Here is a 21,883-nt window from a genome sequence, read left to right on the forward strand (position 1 = left end):
ATAGTTAAAACTTACAAAATAGCACAATGCAATTCAGATACTATACAGTAATTTATAGGCAAATGGAACCTTTCCGCCAACAGAAACAAACTCACCAGACTCATGTGAGCAGTTAAAGCAGGACGAAACCCATCAATTTAACATTTTCTCAATACAGTTACAGTCAAGGCACACAATTATTGATAACTGTCACATTTGCTTGTGCTAGGAGGGTTTAGTTCTGCTTTAACCCCTTGACGCCGATATCACACAATTATGTGGCCTCCCGGAACTGGGCTTTTTTCCGTGGGGCCGCATATTTGCGTACCTGTCTTTGTGCTGGGAGCGCACCGCTCGGCGCGCTCCCAGCACAAAGATCGTGGTGTCACTGAGAGCCCCGGGTCCCGTTCTAACGATCGGGACCCAGGTCTCCCGATTCCGGGTCACATGATGGCTGTGATAATCAGGTAATGGGTAAGTGAGCGCTAAAAGTCGTTATAGCCGCTGTACACCAAAAGGTACCAAACAACCTCAAATCAAATATATATGCAGAGGGTGCAGCGCTGGGGAATCATAAATAATGCATAAAACAAACATCAATGAATAAAGTGCTGGAATGCTTAAAACCAGTGTCTCAATGTGCACAATTAATGTAATATATAACATACTATGGCGCAAAATACAATAAAGTGCAACAGATATAGTCCACACAAGTCACTGTGTCGTGACTAATCAATAATGGTTGTGAGTGCCCAGTCCACAATATCCCAGTGGGTTGAGTGCTGAGAGAATCGCAGAGATCTCTATAGTAAATTCAAAAGGTGGTGATATCCAAACCAATAATAGACTGCGCACTCACCAGATGCAAAATCAATATGCACATGTAAGAGATAACCCCTCTTACCCCTGTTCCCGTACTCTGCTCACTCATTCATTAAGCATGGCTCTGTCCTCCTTAACCTCCCTAACGGTATTCCCGAGTGTAGCTCGGGGTAAAATGTCAGTACCAAAAGCGGTAACCCCGAGCTACACTCGGGCTTACCATACAGCGCTGTATAGGGAGTCCCTGCAGCACTTACCTTGTCCTTCGCTCCCACGATGTGTCCCCTGCAGTGTCCCCGGCCATCTCCTCCGGCTGATGCCGGCATCCGCCTCCTGTGTTCCGGTCCCTGTGACGTCGGGACGTACAGGCGCCGCCGCTGGCGGCGGGAGATTTGAAAATTTTAAAAAAATTTAATTTTTTTCAAAATGATTTTACATGGTAAAACATTGCTGTTTCAACCTATTTTACATACATTTTGTCCCTAGTGCTTTGTCCTGTCCCCTGTCTGCATTTTGATTGTTCTTTCTGCCTGGAAACTTAGAAAAGTCCATGGCGTCCAAAAAGTGTCCCTTTAGGTCAAAAGCGGTTTTAGACCGGCTAGAGAACAGCGATAGTAAATTAGAACCACTTGCAGAATGGAGTGATAATGATTCGTGGAGAAATTCGTCATCAAACACTGAAAACGATTCTGCGACTTTGCTCAGTAATGTGCGAACTTGGCGCTCTATTTCACATTTCAGTGTTTTTGGTTTGATTATATTATTGAATTAAATGTATGATTTAGAATCTTGTTCAGACAGATTTCAGTGAGTTATTCCTAAAAATTACAGCCTACAATAAAAAAACTACATATTTCCATGCAAAATAATTGTACCGCTTTCAGCACCAAAAATATGAAATAATCATACCGCTAGGGAGGTTAAACATGACTAGGATTCTCCTGACTAGAAGGGCAGGCTATGACTGTCCCCTTTACCAGGAGCACAGACTCTAAAGAAGTCTCTTTCATCCACTTTCTCACCTCGGAGCCATGCTGCCAGTGTCCGGGTACCATACACACAGCAGTGCCCGCCTTCCAGGACCACGTGATAGAATCCTGAAGGGTTCACCCCTCACTCACACAGACACTGACTTCTTCGATCCAAACCGAACACTCAGACGGACCAGCAACACAAATCTACTGATACGGCATCGACCAGAACACAGCGGATATCATACAGGACATTCAATGTCCCGCGGCGGCCATGTTTTCTGAGACAAAAACAAAATGCGCACTATTGTTTCTGGGCTATACTACGGGTACAAACAACAAATAACATACACATATATGGTATCACTGCGATCGTCAAGAGCTGGAGAATTTATTTTGGGTTGTTCTTTGGTGGTAGGTTATGGTTGTAACAAGAAACACACAGCTAAATAAAAACAATGATTTTTTTTTTACTATTTTTACCAGTTTTAATTTGATAATAAAAAAAAAAAATCATGAGCTATCCATTACCATTTACCACCAAATGAAAGCCCAATTTGTCCTGAAAAAACAAGGTATAATTCACCTGGATGTACAAAGTGGTTGTGATGATATGTACGGTTTTACTAACACATATCAACATTGCAGAATTGTGCATTTGTTTTGTTTTACCTCAGATTTGTTTTACCCTTAGGGGTTAACTAAAGTTGGTCAAAAATTGCTTAAATTCACTCCTCCTTGATTCCTGAAAAAGTCAACCAGTGACAAAACGTATAGTGACGAGTTCCAAACAGTAATGTCATTATGTACTAAGGCTAGGTTCGCACCTATGCAGGTTGCCTTTGAGCCATTTCTGCATTGCGTTTTTGCACCTACATTTTTGATGCATTTTTTTGGAGGTTTTTTTTTTACATTTTTTTTAAAAATATGTCTTGCTTCCATTGAAGTCTATAGAAACAAAAACGCAACTTTTTGCGTTAAAAAAAGTCCCTGACCCTTTCTAAAAAACGCACCGGTGAAAATGCGCAGATGTGAACATGTCCTATAGGAAATTATGTTAAATGGACTGTAAAATGGACTGCGTTTCTGCAAAACACTGCAGAAAACGCTTAGCTGTGAACTTAGGGTAAAGGAGGAGGTAAATGCAATGTGGAGAAAAAGAACCTAAAATAAAAATTTATTTTTGAGTTTAATACTGCTCTTTTAGTTCAAACAAAATAAAAAAATACAGATAGTAATCAATTTTTTTTGTTACAAGTGCACTAATACAGCTGCAGGAGATACTGCTGTCCCCAAAACCCTGACCTTGTAAGAATAAATGAAAGCAATAAAAATCATGAGCATGTACAAGCAGATTCTGTCCCTGTGTTAATTACTGAGGATTAAACAAATGGCAAAAAAAAATGTACCCTAAGCAGTTAATCTCAAAATCATTCAACTGTCTTCAAAGGATCTCTGTTTTTAAAATATTAGACCTATAAGGAGCTAACGGCTTGAGTTTGAAAAGGAGGAATCGTGGATGTACTATCTGAAAAATGTATCAAGTTTCCTAACAGTTTAAAATGATGAACTGGAACCAATATCTTTACAAAACCTCTTGAGCTTCTGAAAATATCATTGTAAGTGCATAGAAGGCTATTCTACTTTGAACTCGGTGATTAGGAGTAATGTATCCAGCAGTTCAGGCCTTTAAGAAATTAAATAGAGCGATTTAATGAAAATTCAAAATACAAACATACAAAGCCATCTGTAACTCTGCCCCAAGCTACAACACCAATCTTGTTTCAATCTTCTTCTTTCAAGATCAGTGGATCTTAAAAGCTGTCCTCATCACTCCTCCCAAAACTCCCTTGTCACCTCCTCCCATCTGCAGGACCTCTCTCTGGAACCCCCTACCTTAATCTCTCTGGCTATATCCTACTCTATCCACCTTTAGGTGATCCCTGAAAAATCATCTCTTCAGGGGAAACCTAAACTCCCACAATGATTGTACTTACTGCTCCTTCTCACATTGCAACGCTATAAACTGGCTTACATTTGGAAACAATGCACTCCTTGTGTGGCTGATATCTCAACAGTTATTGAGAAGGTAGACAGTGTAACTGCAAAATGAGTGTTTGCTCAGCTAAAGGAGAAGCAGGGCCAAAGTTCTTTTGACCCTACTGATACTGTAGGTATAAGTAGGTCACAGGCGTGCACTGCTGGTCACAGGCGTACACTTCATTCTGCACTCCTGTGACCCATTCTCTGCTGACAGCGGGCTAAAGTCCACTGTCAAACAACACAAAGAAAAATTCCCAGCTCAACTTACCAACCAGCCTGCAACCAACCACATTATCTTGTCTAACAGTTTACGTTAAAAACAGGGATTTAGTTTGCACACATTTGCAAATACATGCGTAATCTGCAGAGCATCTTTCATTGCACTCCGGTATTTTCTGCAGTCCTGACTCTATACATTTTGAGAGCCTCCATAGTAGGAGCACATGCATAATAATGGATAGACTGAGGGCAGGTGAATCTGGAGGGAACCCACTCCTCCTTAAAGGCACAGGGGCGCACTGGACACCCAGCATATAGCTGTTGGTTGATGTCACAGAGAGTGTCCAGAACCTGGACATTATCTGTGATGGACTCCACTGAGATGTCATGACTGGCAGGTGGCTCAGCCAGCATGAGTCTGCGTCTCCCTCCACAGTCTGGCATTCCAGTAAGAGCTTAAAGGGCAGAACAGAGAGCTGGTGACACATTCACCAGCTTGATGCTCACTGAAGACCGAGTAATCAATGGTCTTTTATCGATCAGTTCTAGGTCTTTGAGGTGGCAGGGGACTAATGCAGCTTCGGACTGATGCTGCATCCACCTAGGTAAGTATGACTGTTTTTTTGGTATTCCCAAATTCTCTTTTAACCACTTGCCCTCCAGAGGATTTACCCCCCATCCAGACCAGGTCATTTTTTGCATTACAGCGCTGCTTTATTTTAACTGACAATTGCGCAGTCATGCAACGTTGCACCCAAATAAAATTTATGTCCTTTTTTTCACACGAACTTAGCTTTCTTTTGGTGGTATTTGATTGCCTGTGCGTTTTTTATTTTTTGCGCTATAAAAAAAATAGACCAACAGTTTTGAGAAAAAAAACTATGTTTTTGACTTTTTGCTATTAAACATGTCAAGTAAAAAATTTTTACAAATAACATTTCATCATAAATTTAGGCCAAAATGTATTCTGCTACGTCTTTGCTAAAAAAAAATCCCAACACATGTAAATTAATTGGTTTACATAAAAGTTATAGCATTTACAAATGGTAGTATTGATACTGGAATTTTTTTTGCTTATTTTTTTCTACTAGTAATGGTGGCGATCAGTGACTTATAGTGGGACTGTGGAAGACAGTCTGACACTGGAGGGGGAACTGACTTGTTGTCACTGACATCCCCAGTGACACCAATACAGTGATCAGTGTAAAAAAAAGCACTGACACTGTGCTAATGGCACTGGGCAGGAAGGGATTAACATGAGGGGCGATCAAAGGGTTAACTATGTTAAGGGAGTGTTTTACTAGGGGGCGGTGTGTTGGTACTTCACTGTAAGCACACTGCTCTGGATGGCTGTGCTGTGCACAGCCATCCAGAGCAGCGTGCCCGAGCCGACAGGGAGGAAGACTGTTAGTAAACAAAACAGTCCTCCTCCCTGTCGGTGATCGTTGGAAATCACTGGGCGTTGGTGAGTAATTACCGGCTGGGACCCGGTGATTAACAGCCGTGGCCACGAATGGTGGCACGGTTAGGGCGCACAAGCAGTGCCCCTTACCCAGAAATGCAAAATCACGTATATATATGTGATTTTGCGCACCTGTGCCACCCTGTAGCAGTATTTCTGCTTAAGGGCGGATGGGAATTGGTTAAATAGATAATCTACAAAGCTCTGCATTTAATACAATATAGAAGAGCAAGTATGCATGATTTGTAAAAGCCTCAATAAATATTGATTTGTAGGAAAAAAATATAATGATAACTCTAACTATGTGGTTACTAAACATTCACTGACCCACCAAACTTATCTATCAAACTTATAAGAGAGGAAAAGACACACATGAGTCTGTTAGTTCAGTGCTTTTACATATATACAGTTTATTCCAGTCACAATAATTATGTTCATTATCATTTCTAGGATCTTTATTCACTGGCAAATAAACAGGTGAAAGAGGACGCCTGGGCTGGGCTCAATAACTTATTCACAGGTTGCTCAATATCTTTTCATATACTAGGGCAGCTATGCTTATCAAATAGAATCTTAATTATGTGGATTTATTCTCTATACAGACAAGCCCTTACAGATCAGATGTTCTCTGGTCTGTATTTATATTTGCTAGTCATTGGGCTGATTATCTTTATATAATTGGAAACATTAGGCAGTCAAGAGTAACAATAACATTATGTTATGAAAATTTGTTTTTGCAATCTGACAGTTGGGGCTGTGCTAGGATTACAAAAGATTTGGGGCACCACTGGGCAATCGTAAAAGTATTGTATAGTGGTTCTGAATATACATATTTTCTTAAATTATTATGGTAAGGACATATAAGGACATAAAAAATGTAGCAATATACATTGAAATATTGAATAATAATCTTTGTTTTCTAGCTAGCAGGTGGAGCATTTGGGTTGATCTTAAAGCTGAACTGAAAAACATTAAACATTATAGTGTGTCCTCCTACCTATTCAAGGGTTACCTGCTCATGTTGCCTAGGTGATGATAATTAAGGTAATGTACTTAACTTTTTCCTCACTCCCCTGGCAGTCTTCTCTTTCCTTCACTGTTCAACATTGCTGGGTTGTAGGCAGTCCGTGTACATGCAGGACTGCGGGTCCTTCAATGTTTAGGATGATGACAGGGAGCTGAAATTAGTTAGGCAGTGAAGGGAACGGGGAACCACAACAAAAAATGGCATGAGGTCCCCCCAAAGTCATTACCAGACTCTGTGAATCTAGTATAGAGTCTTGGGTGCCCCATGCAAAAAAAATAAAAAATACATGAGATTCCTTACAAAATCAATACTATATACCTTGGATCTGGTATACATTTTGAGTTGGAACACCATGCAAAATATATAGCATGAGAGCCCCCAAAGTCCATGTTAGACCCTTCAGATCTGGTACAAATATCCCCCCCCCCCGGGGGGAATGTATATTATATTTACTTGTTTTCATTTTTTTTACATTTCTTCTGTTGCTTCTTGATTTTTGGCTTAGGTCAAAATGATGTCATACATCCCAGGAATCTTCATGAACTATTTTGTTCCTTTCAATGGAGGAGGGAAGAAGGAGCTTTCTCAAGTGAGCACACCCTTCTGCCTTTATCTCTGAGCTAAGGGTAAGTGGATTTCAGGAAGTGAATGCTACATGAATCATCTGCCCTTACTCAAGATGGCTGTAGATAGAAATACTAGGGTGGTGTTTTTTAAAGTGATTTCCCAAAAAATAAAGCATGGAGACATGAATGGATGATTGAGTTTGTTTTGAAATTTAAAATGGATTCAAATAGTGTTGTCAGTTTGTGGTGCTCAGATACAAATAAGTTTCACTTTAAAGTACCACTAGCTCTGAAGAAGGGAGTACGTCTCCCGAAACGCGTTAGCATACCTTGTTGCCAGACTACCAGTTGCTCGGACTGTCACATTGGTTCCTAGATTATTTTATGAATCTTAGTTTGTGAGTATACACTTTTTTAAACAAATTCCTTTTTATCACGGTAATGCACGAGGAGAGTGTGCCCCTTCTTTGCTTTCTTCCAGTATCACCACACTACTCAAATGTGTGGTGATTGGCTTTTGCATTCCCATAGCTTCTAAGTTTTCCACCTGCAGCAAAGCTTTGTACAGATCATTTTTCTCCTTTTGTCATTAAAGGTTTCCATCATGCTTCCAGGTTTAGGGTGCACATGCACATGCCCCCAGATGACCCGGCTGTCGTTGGACACAGCGTAATTTGTCAGCAGGCATCAGCCAATGATTTATGGCTAAGACCTGCTGGTCAGCTGTGTCCAATCACAGCACAGCACAGAGTTCCTGTGTCTACAAACACAGAGCAGCGAGCTGGCTGTTTCATCTACCTGCAAAGTAGTTAACCCCTTTATTGCCCCTTAATGTTAACTCCTTCCAACCCAGTGTCATTAGTACAGTGATAGTGTACAGTATTATATCTGATTTCTGTATTAGTGTCACCATTGATGTCAGTGTCAGTTATTGTACCTCCCAGAGAGGGTCTGTTAGTGCCAGATTGCCCGCCACTCTATCACAGTCCCACTATAAGTCGCTAATCACCGCCATTATCAATATACCATCAAAGTTGCTTAAATTCGAGTTTTTATGACATAGCTTGAAGATGCTTTCACAAAGACCAATAATCATACACTTATTGGGATTCTTTTTTACCAAGGACATGTAGAAGAATACATTTTGGCATACATTTTTGAAGAAATTATTTTTTTATTGGATATTTTATAACAGAAAGTAGAAAGTATTGTTTTTTTTCATTTATATAATAAAAAATTAGAAAACACTGTGGTGATCTAACACCACCAAGAGAAAGCTCTATTTGTGTGAAAAAAAATTATATAAATTTAATTTGGGTACAGTGATGCATGACTAAGCAATTGCCAGTTAAAGTAGCAAAAAAAGCCCTGATCATGACGGGAGTAAAACCTTCTGGAGGTCAAGTGGTTAAAAAAGCCTGTTGTTTACAGAACTCAAAGCTAACATTTACACACAAAATGATGGCACATTGCAGTAACTCATGCTTTATGCTGTATGACAGCATGAGGTTTCAATCAAAAGGGACCTCAAAGCAGAAGGTGTCTGCTCTATTGTCTCTTTGGCCCATCCACAGTGCTCTGAGAATTCTTATTTTATTTGTAAAAGAGAAAGTTGCATGTATATAGTACAATGTGAAATACAATCTAAATATAAAATAACAGCTTAAAAAGTAATAAACTTAAAGAGAAACAAATGGCACTAGTGAATGTTAGGGTTACTGTGACAGTGCTTGGAGACACTTGATCACAAAGAAGTCACTAGTGTTCACATGGGTCCAGCTGGGTAGTGTTTGGCTTTGTTGCTCGCATGCTCACAGGTCAAACGCATGCTTGCACGTCAGCTAGCTCTTTAAGACAGCGCACCCTCTGTGATTGGCTGCAGTACTGGCAAAATCCAGAAGCAAGCAGCCACACATGGAGGGGAAGACCAGGTGCTGGAGCATAGAACAGGTGACTCAAGAATGGTTTAAGGAACATAACAATGAGTTTGAGGTGTTGCCTTGGTCTACAAATTCTCCAGATCTCTATCCAATCGTGCATCTATGGAATGTGCTGGAAACACAAGTCCAATCCATGGAGGCCCCACCTCACAGCTTACAGGACTTAAAAGATCTGCTATTGGTGGTCTTGTGCCATATACAACAGAACTGGAAAAAATAGGCACTGTGGAAAATGCTCTCAGACAAGCACCTTAGTGAAGGTGCATCTTTATTGGGTGAGACAAAGTAACAAATATAATAAAATTGACCAGCCTGAAGTGGACAGTGTGACTCCAATGGACGGCCCGTCCACTCTGAGGGGAGCTGAGATCAGAGAATGCTCCTGTCGGCTTCAAATCACATGGTGTCAGCGTACCAGCGTCCTGGGTGGTGTCACCATGGCAAGCGAAGGCAGTGTCCGGCATTGGCTTCAGCTGGGAGCATATGTAGTGTTGCCAAGACGACATGTTTCGCACAGTTGCGCTTTGTCAAGTCTCTGGTAACCCTGTCTGGATGCCATTATATAGAAGACCATTAAAGGGAAGGCTGGCTGAGTGTAATTAGCAGGGGATGGGGCGCCAATCAGAGCGGACGGCTCGTCCTGAAGCAATGCTGAATACAAATTTAAAGGTACAAATTGCAAATTATAAAAAGTGATATGTATAAGAACAATATTGGAAAGCATGATATACTTTTATCTTTGGCAGAATAAGGGTAATACAACAATAAAAAAAAAGAAAAAAAGACTATTCTTGTGGAAGAACTCTAAGTTAAAAATGACATCACTGGTTCATGGAAGCTATGTCAAAAATTGCGTGTATAGTGAGGTAATTATGGGTATATGGACAAAGAAGGGGGTGGGGAGAAGTGAAAGCTTGGCATATGAAAATGACTGTATAAAAGGTATGGCTAAAAGGAATATAGTAAAATCAATACAGGTATCAAATTAGGTAGCTCATATGTTCGTAATCAAATAAATGCAATAGATGCGTAATAACATGTATTCGTAATTGAGTAAACAGAATATATACATGGTAACAGTGAAGATTAAAAAACAAGTGTTAAAAGAAGACAATACTGTATAAAAAAAAAGTCGGTACATAACCATAAAAAAAAAAAAAAACCTACTGGAGGATCCCAGTTCCGGGGACTAGAAGTCATACTTGTTAAATAATGCTATGGATTTCAAGATCCTCATTGAGACCATTGGGGGTCATAGAACCTAATTTGTAGATCCAGAACATCTCTTACATAAACGGGCTAGTCTTTCATTGTCAGTGAATGTACCTTTTGGAATATGTTCGATTGCTAAGACCTCAAGAAGACAGAAGATATTTTGATGGGATTGCAAAAAGTGCCTGGGGACACTATGCTTATCGCATCCATCTCTTATAAGTCTTCTATGCTCCCCTATGCGTTTGCATATAGGAGCTTACACGGGCATGTGAGGACGCATATGACGTGGCATATACAACAGCATACCTTCAGAGGTGTCATGGTATCCAAGCCTTGATGGGTCAGGACTGTTTTGGTGGAAAAATTAGGACCTACTCAATATCAATGTCCAATTCAAAATTTAAATAAAATTTTTGTTATTGGGAGATTCGGATATATCTGAGTTTCTGAATCACAATAGTTAAGATTTTCAACAAATCTGAAATAACTTACAATGAAATGAATGATCCGAATTCAAATTTGAAAATGAATTTGAATTAACAAATGAATTAGAATTCGAAATGAAAACATATTGCAATAAATACAGTAAGGTAGAAAAGTGAAATAAGATGATGACTCTTACTTGCTTTATAAAAAAAATAGAATACAATGGAATAAAACAGTATAGAATAGAATAAAAAAGAATGGAATAGAATATAATATAATAAAACTGAATAGAATTTAATAGAATAGAATAAAAAAGAACAGACTAGAATATAACAGAATAGAAAATAAAATAATAGAATAGAATTGAAAATAAAAAAATAGAATAATAAATAAAAGACTAGAATAGAGTAGAATAGAACGAATATAGCTGTCTTTCAAAAGTCAAATTTTGAATTTCAAATTTGAATTTTGATTCGATTTGAAAATAATGCAAATATGAAACAAATCTGAATATACAAAACGAATTCTGAAAATGAATAATTCTAACATAATGTACACAATTCTGAAAACGAATCATTCTAACAGAATATGACAAAACATAATTATTAACAAACTAATCCAAAATGAAATGACACGAATTTTTCAGTTGTGCACATCCCCACTCAGTATTAGGTGGGAGGGCATAAACTAACGCCTGACCCGTGTATATATATATATAAAATCTCTTTCTGGCTTCAATATAAAATTAGTATGAACAAATTTATGGGTGTGCTTGTTCTTTGTTATTATTGTAGGTTGTTTGATTGTATACTTCAGTTTACACAAGAGCACAGGGAACGCCTTTACCTTTTAAAAAGAAAATATGCCTACATACGTGTCTACTAAATATGTCTACATAACATGTGCTAAATTTTAAATATTTTGTTATAGATGGTAAAGAACAATATTTTATTGCTGTTGAACAGATCATGGGGTTAATCAGGCATCTGTTGAATTGACAGCATGACACTGTATGCGTACCATGATACACTGCCTTGTTTTTCTTTTGAACAATATAGTTTTAAAAAATATAAATTCTGGGTAAATGTAAATGTAGTGCTTACCTCTGAAGGGGCCACTGGAAACAGACAGGTTCTTCCAAAGTGGTACAGAGGCCACCAATCACACCAGCACACGCACAATTGAAGCTTGATCTAGGGGCTGTCTTTTCAGGATTTACTGCTGAGGAAACAATAAACAGGAGAGGGGTTTAGGGTCATGGGATACTCCAAAACAATTAGCAACAGCAACAGGTAGGCAAACTTCTCTAGTCTCTCAATAGCAGCTTTTCTGGAGGTAGTAGGGAATGGTTGTTGGATCTAGGGCCCCACAGCTACAGGCCAAAGGGTAATCTCTGCCTGCTGAGTCCCTTCTGCTTTTGCTCAACTATCAGTCCCCAGTAAGATCTTTACTCACAGTGTCCTAGGAGCTGTCTGCCACCCAGGCTCCACAGGTAGATTCTTAGTGAGGGAGGTAACAAATCTCTCTCCTGACCAGGACTCTGAAACAGTGTGCTTCAGCAGGTATACTTTTTCAGTAATTCTCCTCAGGCCCTCAGCCCAGCAACTGCTGAGGCTCAAACAGTGGCCTCTTGCCGCAATGATTCTTTTCCTAGGGGCAGCCCCGGGAGTACTAGAACTCTCCCTGATGAGGAAGAACCATCTGCTCAAGCCTTCTGTCTATTTATCACTTTCCCAGCCACCTTCTGGGTACTCCCTTTCAGGGATTGGCCATAGCATGATAAATATTCAGCTGATTATTTGAATCTTCATCCCTATGCTCTGGAAGCTTCTTTCAGAGGCAGGGGGAAGCAATCAAACTCTTAGTCTTGTAACCCTGATCAGACCAAAACTTTCAACAACCACTCCACCCATTACAAAGGAGCCAAAAATGAGATTTACCTAACAGCCTAACTTAGAGGGTGCTACATTAGCCTATACAATGAAGACACTGCTTTGGCGACTTGGCTTATTACTATCTCTCATGCATACTTTTTTTTTACAAATTGGACAGTTTTCTTGTTTGTATTTCTTTGTTACAATGTATTTGCAGATGGTCATAAAATACTATATGATGCCAGTCCAACATTTTTTGCATCTATAGCCAATGTTATATTATAAATATTGAATTATGCTGACAATTTCAGTCATACATTAAAAGCAATGTTTTCACAGATGTAAAAATGTCCTGATTTGCAAGATTTTTTATGCGAGGAGTACTTTTATTATATGTTATCTGCAATGTATGATATGTATGTGAACAAATAAGCTAGTGTGAAAAAAGGGAGGAGCCCCCTTGTGGTCATTACTTGTGTTACAGGCTCAATTATAATCGCATTCCCATGTGGCTGGTGCTACATACAAGTACATAAGTACATTTACAAAATATAGCTAATAATTATGAGTATCAATGCATGTATCTTAAATGTAAATATTATACAAAGTTACACATATACATGTGTGTAATTTGTGTATGTGTATTTCCGGAATCCAGATTTTTCAACAGTGCATGGTTGAATATTTTAGGAGTGAGATTGAATTCTAAAGCATTAGACTGAGTACAAGAACAAACATAAGGTCTTTTTGATATCACCCTTACTTAGCTCTCCAGACGCTAGTAAAACATTACCTTTAGTATTAAAATCTAAGGATTTTCATTGCCAGAATTTTTCCTTGTTGATTAGTCTATGATATTATGTAGTCTTGCTTAGGTGGTTGGCACTCAGTCTCTGTCTCATGTCTGCCTTGCTCCTTCTAGGCTGTCTTTTCTCTATTTTTCAATTTATTATCTTGTATGCCTATTTCTGATGATGTGTTCTCAGTGTAGCTGTAACGTACCTGATTGCAGCTCTGGCAGCTGGAGACTTTGGAAGACTGATGAACCTCTGATTCAGGAACAGTAGTGATATGCAGAGCTGGTATGGTAGTTCACCAGGTGTGCACCAGAGCAAGGCAGGAAGCTGGGATGGGGAGACAGGAGCAATGTCATAGGAATAGCCGGGGTCATCAACGGGCAGACAGCGAGGTACCAAATCATAAGCAAGCCAAAGTCAGGAGCAGAGCCGAGGTCAGGAACAAGTATCAAGCAGCAGAGTAATCAAGTCAGGTCAGGAACAAGCCTGGTCAGCAACAAGGAAATCACACAGGAGCGAGCAGGAAACAGGGAACAGCTGACGACCAGTCAGCACTCAGCACAGGCAGAGGCACCTTTTAAATAGTCTGTCTGGTGCCAATCTTCACCTAGCGTGTGCGCGATCGCGCATTTCAGTGTGCATGCGCACTTCTAGTCGCCAATCGTCTCACCAGGATTCCCTTACATTGCCCCCCCTTAGGGGCAGCCTCCGGATGCCTACTAAAGCTTGTTTTTCAGGATGACGATGAAGGTAAGCTCGAACTAATCATGAAGCATGAACATTAGCAGATGGTTCCCAGGAATTATCCTCTGGACCATAGCCTTTCCACTTGATGAGGAACTGGGTCTGACCACCCCTCTTTCTACAATCCAGGATAGCCTCCACCTCATATTCTTCATTACATTCGACCAGCAGTGGAGCAGGAGTTTCCGGATCTCGACCCGGAAATAAACTTGGTATTGTTGGTTTTAATAGGGAGACATGGAATACCGGAAGGATCTTCATATTCTTTGGTAGCATTAATTCAAAAGCCACAGGGTTAATCCTTCTCTTAATTGTAAATGGTCCCAGGTACCTCGGACCAAGCTTCTTTGAAGGACAGCTCAATTTCAGATTTGTAGTAGATAACCAGACTTTATCTCCTGGTTTCAGATTTAGATTCCCCCTGCTTTTTCTGTGAAAATTTTTTTTTTTACTTGCTGGAACCTCTAAAATAGTTTTTTGTAGCATTTGGCCATTCCTACTGAGGAAATCCAACCTTTCTTGTACTGCCAGGACAGTGGGTTCCACCAGCATTTCAGGGAGGAAGGAAGGATGGTATCCATAGTTGCAGTAAAAAGGGGACTGTTTGGTAGCAGAGTGGATGAAATTGTTGTATGCAAATTCAGCTAATGGAAGGAGAGACACCCAGTCATCCTGTGAATAAAATGAGAAACATCATAAGTATTGTTCAAGTGTCTGGTTTGTCCTCTCAGTTTGTCCATTTGTTTGCGGATGATACGCATAAGAAAAGTGAAGTTCATTCTCTAGTGCCTCACACAGAGCTTTCCAGAACTTAGAAGTGAACTGCGCTCCCCGATCGGAAATGATATTGCTAGGAACACCATGTAATCTCACTATTTCATTAATAAAAGCAGAAGCAGTCTCAGCAGCAGAAGGAGTCCCTCTCAGGGGAATGAAGTGGGCCATTTTTGACAGATGATTAATCACAACAAAGATGGTGGTGAACCCAGTGTCTGATGTGGATTCAGAATAGGTGATCCGTGTGGAAATGGCTGGAAAACGCACTCACCAGAAGTAAGACACATAAACGCAGTGTGTATATAAGACTCAAGGATCTTCAATCCAGAGGGAAGTAAAGCTGATCCAGTTACAGGAATGGTGAATCCCTCCTCCGCAGATGCAGCAACCGATCTTCCTTAACACGATTAGATGTAGAATTCCAAGACCAAGGTTCTGCAAGCAAAAGCTCCTCATGGGAGTTTTAGGGAAGGACACCCATAGTGAAGTAGGTAATAAAAGGCAGCTTTATTCACAATAATGATATCCAATTCAAAGCAGGCAGGTATCATACAGATGTGTCAGCACGACAACTAACCCTGATACTTTGAATAGTGGCCGCCGGGCCTCCACGTGGCACCGGCGGCGTAGCGTCTCGACGTCCAGGCTCCTCCTTACGCGTTACGTGCGCACGCACATCTTCAGAGGTATGGAACCATTGACGTGTGGACGCGAATGGGCGCATATATATAGGCATAATGACGCATGCGCAGTAGCGTGTACGCAATGCGCAAAACCCAAGGCGCATGCGCGTGGCTCCGTCTTCCATTGTAATGGAGCTCGGAGACGCCAGGTGGAAGGGCGAAATGCCCTATTGTTGACAGATAAATGTCAAACAGAAGTCAAGTCCAACACCGGTGTAAATACACCTAATAAAACAATCCGATAGGATCTATGTAAAATATGCAAAGAGGCGCGATAGCGCCAATGTGTTGAACTATTCCCAATTAGATATTAACTAGGTAAATGCATACATGCGTCATTATAACTTAAAATTAATCAACGTTCAGTAAAAACATCATATACATAAAAATCAAGGAAGAAGTTCCTAAAACATAAAATAAAATAACAATGAGAAGGCTGCAGAACTAAATCTGCACCAACCTGAGTAAAAAATGCAAATCATTAAGAAATCATGAAAAGTGCTAAAGTGGAAACGCATGTGAAACGGTCAAGCCATGCGTCCATAACCATGCGTCTAAAACATGGAAAAATGGGGTGAAATTACATCATCCATTGGCAATAAAGCAGTTAAGATCTAGATCTATATTAAGCCCCGCTGGGTGGGAAGTCCCCAATTCGAAAATATGCTTCGTCTCCAGCTGGGAAACTGCTCTCACTCTGTGTGTACCTCTCCAGTGAGGGGTGACTGAGTCGATCCCCACAAACTTGAGTGATGTGGGATCTCTATGGTGAAAGCGTCTATAATGTAGAGACAGAGAATGGTCTCTATAACCTTTTCTGATATTGGCAATGTGTTCCCGAAGGCGATCTCTGAGCCTCCTGGTGGTCCGGCCAATATATTGCTTGGAGCACGGGCATTCAAGTAGGTATACTACAAATTTGCTGTCACAACTAATAAATTTGTCTATTTCATATGTCTTGTGTGTTTGACTGGAATTGTAAGAAAAGATTTTCTTCTTTCTAATTCCATTGCACTTACAAGCAATGCACCTATTACAGGGGTAAAAACCCTTCATGTTAAATAATGTGAGTGGTTGGGCAGGGGGGTTAATAATATTAGGAGATATTCTATCTCTGAGAGTGGCTGGTCTCCGAAAAATTACTTCAGGTGTCTCAGGAAGTATGTCCTTCAGAACTGGATCTGATTTTAATATATTCCAATTCCTCCTGATGATATGTTTAACCGCTCTATGTTGGACAGAGAAGGTAGTGATGAACGGACAAAAAATGTCATTCATTTTCTTGGAATTGGTACCCAGGAGTTCTTCCCGGTTAATATGGGTAATATCTAAGATGGTGTTATCAATCGATACCCCATTGTAGCCCTTCTCCAAAAAACGTTTTTTTAAAATGTCGGCTTGTACCTGAAAGTCTGAGGTATTAGTACAATTCCTTCTCAATCTTAGCAATTGTCCTTTAGGGATGTTAGCAAGCCAGCTGGGGTGGTGGCAACTGTCCAAAGGAATATAACTATTCCGATCGGATGACTTGAAAAATGTTTTGGTGATAATTTTATTATCTACCCTCATCAGGGTGAGGTCTAAAAAACTAACTTCTTCGTGACTGAAGTTGTAAGTGAGTCTAATGTTTTGATTGTTGTAATTCAGGGTTGTGAAGAAGTTATTTAGTGATTGTGTATCCCCGTTCCACAACAAGAGAATATCATCAATGTATCTCCTATAGAAGGCCAATTCTGGCCAGTCCCTGGAATATATAATCTCTTCCTCCCAAAAGGACATAAATAAATTGGCGAGACTGGGGGCGAATTTCGCCCCCATAGCCACACCCTTTATTTGTAAATAATATCTGCCATCAAACCACATGTAGTTCTTAACCATTGCAAATTCAAGTAGTTCTATGATGAAATCTATATGGGTGGAACTGAGAGGGCTCTGCTGTCTTAGGTAGCATTCTGCAGCTCGCATTCCATCTGCATGGTTAATGTTACTATACAGTGACTCAACGTCTGCCGTAACCAATATAGTAGATGGAGTGATGACTGCGTCTTTAATGGCATTTAGGACCTGTTTAGTGTCCTTGAGATATGAGGGGGTGTGGACTACTAGCGGCTGTAAGTAGTGGTCTATATATTGCCCGATCTTAGAGCAAAGGGAATTGATCCCGCTGACAATTGGCCTTCCTGGGGGTCTCAGAGGGTCCTTATGAATCTTTGGTAAGATATATAGGATTGGTATCTTAGGTGCCTTGGGACAAAGAAAGTCCCTTTCTTTTTTGTCAATAATATCTCTCTCAAAGCCTGTCTTAATGATAGTTTTCAGAGCATTCTTAAAGGCCGTTGTAGGGTTATAATTAAGGGGAAGGTATGTGGAGGTATCTTTCAAGATGTTATATACTTCCTCCATGTAATCCTGTTTATTAAGGACTACTATTCCTCCACCCTTATCCGCAGGGCGGATGACCAAGTCATTTTTCTCTAGCAATGATTTAGTTGCACATTTGAGGCTTGCATCTGCATAAACTTTTTTAATCTGTAGTTTCTGTAAGTCTCTTAGGGTTTGATCTCTAAAGAGACCCACTGCAGAATTAGTTTGTGGTGGAGGGTTAAATGTGGATGCATTACTGAGGTTAGAGGAATTAATATTTCTAATCCTAGTCACGTCCTTAGCAATGGGATTAGTTTGGAAATGTCTCTTTATGGACAATTTCCTGGCGAACTTGTGTACGTCTATAAACGTCTCAAATTTGTTAAGGGATCTAGCCGGTGCGTACTTTAGTCCTTTATCAAGGAGCTTCAGTTCATTATCTGAAAGGGTTATGGTACTAAGGTTAAAGATACCTTTCCCGATTAGACCTTCCTCCTTTTTTGCGGATCTATGTACTCTTCTTCCTCCTCTCTTTCCTCTTGGTCTGCACTCCTTTTTCTTATCCTGCCTGATCCTAAAAAACGTTGTTCCTGGTTATTATAGTAGTGGTAATCATTAGTATCGTGGACCCTAGGAGTTACTGGAGGGTAGTAGTTAGGAGCAGGGTTTCTTGGGGGATTATAAGGTTTTTTGTATGGTTTTTTAGAATTCTTTTTGTGATTTCTAGGGGAGGGGTAATATCCTCTATCGTTGGATTGTATCTCAGGTCCCTTACGGTAATATCCCCCTTGTTGAGATGGTCTAGCGGGGCTATATTGGTAATTCCTTTCTGGAGGATATGGTTGGTTATAATTTTGCGGCGTCCGGTAGTTATTAGGGTGCCACCTAGAGTCTCTGAAACCCACATTCATGTCAGGTAGGGTGGATAATGGTTCAAACCTATTAGAGGTTTTGATCTGATAATCATTCCTATTGTTATTAACATTCCTATTCTTGTTTTTGTTAGAATTTTTCCCTTTTGGAAAAGATGGTTTAGGAATGGGGGGTTTTGGGGACCTAGGTGCAGGTGCTGTGACTGGTATCTGCATGGCTTCTTGGGGGTCCTCTTGCCATTTAAAAATCATGTTAGACTGGTAATCATTTAGATCACGTTGATACTTTTTTCTCTTTTTATTCTTTTGTTCATTTTCAATATACTCCAGGTGTTTCTTTAATTTGTTAGACTCAGAGGTATATTCCTCATTATTTTTATAGGGGATTAACCTTTCCCTGACTAAGTTAATTTCTTTGTCTAACATGGCCAGTTTCTTTTTCTTCCTGGCAATGATGAACTTCAGCAGATCAATACCAGCTAGATTAAAATACTGGTGCCATTCTGCCACTGCTGCAGTATCATCAGAATCAGGAGTAATATTCCATCTAAGGGCTCTCGGGACCATTTGCTCTCCAATGTATCTTTCTAAGAAGGAGACGTCCCATAGAGTTTTGACCTCAGTGGTGGTAAGATTATTAAGATGTAAAAAAATACCCTTAAGGTCATTTGATACATGAGTATGGGTGAAAAAATCAATAGGTATGGCCGCTCTTGAGGCTCTGACATCAAAGATGTCACCCATCCTTATAAGGAAAGCAGCTACAAACTAAAAAAGGTAATAAGCAATGAATAAAAAGAAACAGCAGTGAGCGCTAATCCTGAAAGCGGCTAGGCACTCTAAGCAACCAATATACTTAAAAGCAATAACATAAAAATAGTGCAGCGCTGAAAATAATGACAAAATGACAAAAAGGTAGTCCACTAAAAGTCTATGACATATAAACGTATCCAGTGTCTGATGTGGATTCAGAATAGGTGATCCGTGTGGAAATGGCTGGAAAACGCACTCACCAGAAGTAAGACACATAAACGCAGTGTGTATATAAGACTCAAGGATCTTCAATCCAGAGGGAAGTAAAGCTGATCCAGTTACAGGAATGGTGAATCCCTCCTCCGCAGATGCAGCAACCGATCTTCCTTAACACGATTAGATGTAGAATTCCAAGACCAAGGTTCTGCAAGCAAAAGCTCCTCATGGGAGTTTTAGGGAAGGACACCCATAGTGAAGTAGGTAATAAAAGGCAGCTTTATTCACAATAATGATATCCAATTCAAAGCAGGCAGGTATCATACAGATGTGTCAGCACGACAACTAACCCTGATACTTTGAATAGTGGCCGCCGGGCCTCCACGTGGCACCGGCGGCGTAGCGTCTCGACGTCCAGGCTCCTCCAGGACGTCGAGACGCTACGCCGCCGGTGCCACGTGGAGGCCCGGCGGCCACTATTCAAAGTATCAGGGTTAGTTGTCGTGCTGACACATCTGTATGATACCTGCCTGCTTTGAATTGGATATCATTATTGTGAATAAAGCTGCCTTTTATTACCTACTTCACTATGGGTGTCCTTCCCTAAAACTCCCATGAGGAGCTTTTGCTTGCAGAACCTTGGTCTTGGAATTCTACATCTAATCGTGTTAAGGAAGATCGGTTGCTGCATCTGCGGAGGAGGGATTCACCATTCCTGTAACTGGATCAGCTTTACTTCCCTCTGGATTGAAGATCCTTGAGTCTTATATACACACTGCGTTTATGTGTCTTACTTCTGGTGAGTGCGTTTTCCAGCCATTTCCACACGGATCACCTATTCTGAATCCACATCAGACACTGGATACGTTTATATGTCATAGACTTTTAGTGGACTACCTTTTTGTCATTTTGTCATTATTTTCAGCGCTGCACTATTTTTATGTTATTGCTTTTAAGTATATTGGTTGCTTAGAGTGCCTAGCCGCTTTCAGGATTAGCGCTCACTGCTGTTTCTTTTTATTCATTGCTTATTACCTTTTTTAGTTTGTAGCTGCTTTCCTTATAAGGATGGGTGACATCTTTGATGTCAGAGCCTCAAGAGCGGCCATACCTATTGATTTTTTCACCCATACTCATGTATCAAATGACCTTAAGGGTATTTTTTTACATCTTAATAATCTTACCACCACTGAGGTCAAAACTCTATGGGACGTCTCCTTCTTAGAAAGATACATTGGAGAGCAAATGGTCCCGAGAGCCCTTAGATGGAATATTACTCCTGATTCTGATGATACTGCAGCAGTGGCAGAATGGCACCAGTATTTTAATCTAGCTGGTATTGATCTGCTGAAGTTCATCATTGCCAGGAAGAAAAAGAAACTGGCCATGTTAGACAAAGAAATTAACTTAGTCAGGGAAAGGTTAATCCCCTATAAAAATAATGAGGAATATACCTCTGAGTCTAACAAATTAAAGAAACACCTGGAGTATATTGAAAATGAACAAAAGAATAAAAAGAGAAAAAAGTATCAACGTGATCTAAATGATTACCAGTCTAACATGATTTTTAAATGGCAAGAGGACCCCCAAGAAGCCATGCAGATACCAGTCACAGCACCTGCACCTAGGTCCCCAAAACCCCCCATTCCTAAACCATCTTTTCCAAAAGGGAAAAATTCTAACAAAAACAAGAATAGGAATGTTAATAACAATAGGAATGATTATCAGATCAAAACCTCTAATAGGTTTGAACCATTATCCACCCTACCTGACATGAATGTGGGTTTCAGAGACTCTAGGTGGCACCCTAATAACTACCGGACGCCGCAAAATTATAACCAACCATATCCTCCAGAAAGGAATTACCAATATAGCCCCGCTAGACCATCTCAACAAGGGGGATATTACCGTAAGGGACCTGAGATACAATCCAACGATAGAGGATATTACCCCTCCCCTAGAAATCACAAAAAGAATTCTAAAAAACCATACAAAAAACCTTATAATCCCCCAAGAAACCCTGCTCCTAACTACTACCCTCCAGTAACTCCTAGGGTCCACGATACTAATGATTACCACTACTATAATAACCAGGAACAACGTTTTTTAGGATCAGGCAGGATAAGAAAAAGG

General features: G+C 40.2%; 1 long non-coding RNA gene across 1 annotated transcript in view; it reads right to left on the minus strand.

Moving 5' to 3' along the window:
- Positions 1 to 11,792, minus strand: part of LOC149464690 (uncharacterized) — a 53,624-nt gene extending 41,832 nt beyond the window's left edge. Inside the window, exon 1 of the long non-coding RNA XR_016312345.1 lies at positions 11,774 to 11,792. This is a non-coding gene — a long non-coding RNA (uncharacterized LOC149464690). The remainder of the gene's footprint in view (positions 1 to 11,773) is intronic.
- Between the last annotated feature and the right edge of the window lie 10,091 nt (positions 11,793 to 21,883).

Source organism: Staurois parvus, unplaced genomic scaffold (assembly GCF_062004578.1).
Source record: "Staurois parvus isolate SC_StPar_1 unplaced genomic scaffold, SC_StPar_1.0 ptg000149l, whole genome shotgun sequence".
Taxonomy (NCBI): Eukaryota; Metazoa; Chordata; class Amphibia; order Anura; family Ranidae; genus Staurois; species Staurois parvus.